Genomic DNA, 4,548 nt, shown 5'->3' with positions numbered 1-4,548 from the left:
CACTCCATCACTATCAAAGTGAAGTCCTCAAAGGTGTTATTTAGGTTTTGGAAAAGATGAAAATTGGAAGAGACAAAGTCAGGATTGTATGAGGGGTGATCGATGGCAGGTAAACCAAGGTGTTGCGCTGCTCCAGATATTGCGACACTAGTGTGCGGTCTAGCATTGTCATGCTGCAAGAGGGGTTGCGTCACATGTGGACAAACTCTTCAGATTTGTGAAACTCAATTATAGCATGCTGTTTGTCAACCACCAACTTAGTTCCGTAACACATCATCATGTTACACGGCACAATTCAGAGCCATCTAACAGCAGAGGTGTGCCCTTGCGTCAGAAAAGCAGGAAATTTGACCAAGTAATATGTATGACATGTAATACCTCAGCCAATATTGAGAACAGAATAAAAAAATTTGGAGTTATTACTTTTCAGCATGCCTTCATACAAGGTCAGTGTACTATATGAATCAAAAATTCTTTGCAATGCATAGCCAGATAAGACGACAAAAAATACCAAACTTTATCACAATTACAATAGTGCTACAAGATCTACTAATAACTCACAGATTCTACAATGTTAATGAATATTTGCAAAACTTCCTCAAATCTCTGGGTTGTACTTCATAATCTCTCTACTTGGTAAACTATAATCATCAGAGTATTTCTAGACACAACTAAATAACTCTTACTAATGTAATCCTGTTAATAGTAAGTGTGTGTAGTTGTGTGTCTCTTGTGGCCATTCTTGTGGACATTACATTTTATTTTCTTGCACCTATTTAAGTAGAATATGCCTACTTTAGTACAATCAGTCAACATGACAATAACCCTTCAGCTAAGTGCCTTTTGTGTCTGTATTTGTGTAGACTACATAAAATTCTATTTTATATCTAAAAACAAAGATGATGTGACTTACCAAAAGAAAGCGCTGGCAGGTCGATAGACACACAAACATACACACAAAATTCAAGCTTTCGCAACACATATCCATCCGCACATACACAGACACAAGCGGACAAGAGTGTATACCTGTCCTTTTTTCCCCCCTAAGGTAAGTCTTTCCGCTCCCGGGATTGGAATGACACCTTACCCTCTCCCTTAAAACCCACATGCTTTCGTCTTTCCTCTCCTTCCCTCTTTCCTGATGAAGCAACCGTTTGTTGCGAAAGCTTGAATTTTGTGTGTATGTTTGTGTGTCTATCGACCTGCCAGCGCTTTCTTTTGGTAAGTCACATCATCTTTGATTTTATATCTAAAAACAAAGATGATGTGACTTACCAAACGAAAGCGCTGGCACGTCTGCTTGTGTCTGTATATGTGTGGATGGATATGTGTGTGTGTGTGTGTGTGCGCGCGAGTGTATACCCGTCCTTTTTTCCCCCTAAGGTAAGTCTTTCCGCTCCCGGGATTGGAATGACTCCTTACCCTCTCCCTTAAAACCCACATCCTTTCGTCTTTCCCTCTCCTTCCCTCTTTCCTGATGAGGCAACAGTTTGTTGTGAAAGCTTGAATTTTGTGTGTATGTTTGTGTTTGTTTGTGTGTCTATCGACGTGCCAGCGCTTTCGTTTGGTAAGTCACATCATCTTTGTTTTTAGATATATTTTTCCCACGTGGAATGTTTCCCTCTATTAAGTCACATCTTTGTTTTTAGATATATTTATCCCATGTGGAATGTTTCCCTCTATTATATTCATAAAATACTATTTTGCGATACTTAACTAACTATGGTAGTATAATTTTTAATTTATTAGAATTAATCAGGCGGTGTTGATGATTTATAATAGATCAGTTTCACAATAAATGTTATGATGGGAACATGCCAACAGGAAAAACTTGAAACACTTATATACGACTAAATAAAAAAGCAAAAGAATATTTACAGATTATTCATGGTGATTTATCTCTACTCAAGAATTCCTCTATGGTATCAAAGGAGTTGTTAACCCCTTTCTGCATAGCAGGCCATATATGAGACAAACCCAAAAACAGCAGTGTACTTTCTGCATGAATATTTCTCTTTTAGTGAAACAGATTATATATTGTCTTTTGAGGTTACTAGAACATACTGAAAAGTAATTTTGAAAAGAAAAAATTATTTTCCAAAATATAAGAAACTAATTTGGAACATTTCTGGAACAACATCCATGTAATGTGCAATATCTATCAGTTCTATACTCTTTTACTGCTACTTTATTAAGTAACACATCATAACTACTACCTTACACAAGCCTTTTTTTTCTTTCTTTCTTTTTTTCCCATATGGTGCAGTTATCTATTATGAAGTACTGTCTGAAGGAAGCTGCATAAATATTCAGTCAGATCTTGACTTTTGGAACTGGCTAACTCATACAAATATACTTGGGGGTAACAATTCATATTCCCCATGAACCACGGACCATGCCGTTGGTGGGAAGGCTTGCGTGCCTCAGCGATACAGATAGCCGTACTGTAGGTGCAACTACCAAGGAGGGGTATCTGTTGTCAGGCCAGACAAACGTATGGTTCCTGAAGAGGGTCAGCAGCCTTTTCAGTAGTTGCAGGGGCAACAGTCTGGATGATTGACTGATCTGGCCTTCTAACATTAACCAAAACGGCCTTGATGTGCTGGTACTACGAACAGCTGAAAGCAAGGGGAAACTACAGCCGTAATTTTTCCCGAGGGCATGCAGCTTTACTGTATGGTTAAGTGATGATGGCATCCTATTGGGTAAAATATTTCAGAGGTAAAATAGTCCCCCATTCAGATGGATTCTTGGCAGGGACTACTCAGGAGGATGTTACCAGGAGAAACAAAACTGGTGTTCTGCAGATCAAAGCACGGAATGTCATGTCCTTAATTGGGAAGGTAGGTTAGAAAAATTAAAAAGGGAAATGGATAGGGTAAAGCTAGATATAGGTGGAATTAGTGAAGTTCGGTGGCAGGAGGAACAAGACTTCTGGTCGGGTGGATAAAGGGTTATAAATACAAAATCAAATAGGGGTAAGGCAGGAGTAGGTTTAATAACGAATAAAAAAACAGGAATGCAGGTAAGCTACTACGAACAGCATAGTGAATGCATTATTGTGGCCAAGATAGACAAGAAGCCCAAGCCTACCATAGTAGTACAAGTTTATATGCCAACTAGTTCCGCAAATAAAGAGATGGAAGAAATGTACGATGCAATAAAAGAAATTATTCAGACAGATAAGGGAGATGAAAATTTAATAATCATGGGTGACTGGATTTCGATACTGGGAAAAGGAAGAGAAGGAAAAGTAGTATGTGAATATGACGGGGGTAAGGAGTGAAAGAGGAAGCCACCTGGTAGAATTTTGCACAGAGCATAACTTAATCATAGCTAACACTTGGTTTAAGAATCTTGAAAGGAGGTTGTATACATGGGAGAGGCCTGGAGACATTTGAAGATTCCAGATAGATTATATAATGGTAAGACAGAGATTTAGGAACCAGGTTTTAAATTGTAAGACATTTCCAGGGGCAGACATGGACTCTGACCACAACCTATTGACTATGAACTGTAGATTAAAACTGAAGAAACTGCACAAATGTGGGAATTTAACAAGGTGGGACCTGGATAAACTGAAGGAAACAGAGGTTGTACAGAGTTTCAGAGAGAGTATTAGGGAACGATTCACAAGAATGGGGGAAAGAAATACAGTAGAAGAAGAATGGGTAGCTTCGGGAGATGAAATAGTGTAGGCAGCAGAGGATCAAGAACGCAAAAAGACGAGGGCTAGTAGAAATTCTTGGGCAACAGAAGAAATATTGAATTTAATTTGTGAAAGGAGAATATACAAAAATGGAGTAAATGAAGGAAGCAAACAGGAGTACAAACGTCTCACAAATGTGATCAACAAGAAGTGCGAAATGGCTAAGCAGGAATGGCTAGAGAAGAAATTTAAGGGCATTACGGATGTATCTGATTCCACCCATCTGCTTTGATCCTTGACAAAATCAATATGGCAGAAATGGCTATTCTAAGCGCCTCTAATATGGCGCCTATGATGTCACTGTGTACACACGGTAACTAACACGAAAATACGTATAAATAAGACAATAACATCTCCCTCCAAAACTACAATCAAAGTAATGGGGAAACCAAGGGAAATTGGGAGTTATAGGGAGGGGACAAGCTAATATAACTGTAAAAAAAAGACATGCCATGATCCTAAAACACACAAAATGACCAACCAAAAAAAAAAAAATTAAAAAGTCTACAGAAATCGGACATTCCCTTCATCTTTATTTTTCAATTGCAGCTGATGATGCCAAAACACCAATGCCTACATATAAATATACGAGAATTACACGCGCGCGCGCACACACACACAGACACACACACACACACACACACACACACACAGAGAGAGAGAGAGAGAGAGAGAGAGAGAGAGAGAGAGAGGTCAAAGCAGACACATGGAATCAGACGCTTCCTTTGACCCAATGTAAGCATGTAGAGGCCCCTTGCAGGGCCACCCGAATCATCCCCGTTCTATTATATGATAAGATGGCATTGTCTTCTATATGTGTATAATCAGTTTAAATAAAA

The sequence above is a fragment of the Schistocerca serialis genome, chromosome 11, assembly GCF_023864345.2.
Source record: "Schistocerca serialis cubense isolate TAMUIC-IGC-003099 chromosome 11, iqSchSeri2.2, whole genome shotgun sequence".
Taxonomy (NCBI): Eukaryota; Metazoa; Arthropoda; class Insecta; order Orthoptera; family Acrididae; genus Schistocerca; species Schistocerca serialis.
The sequence above is the reverse complement of the archived record's forward strand: the minus strand, read 5'-3'. Positions refer to the sequence as shown.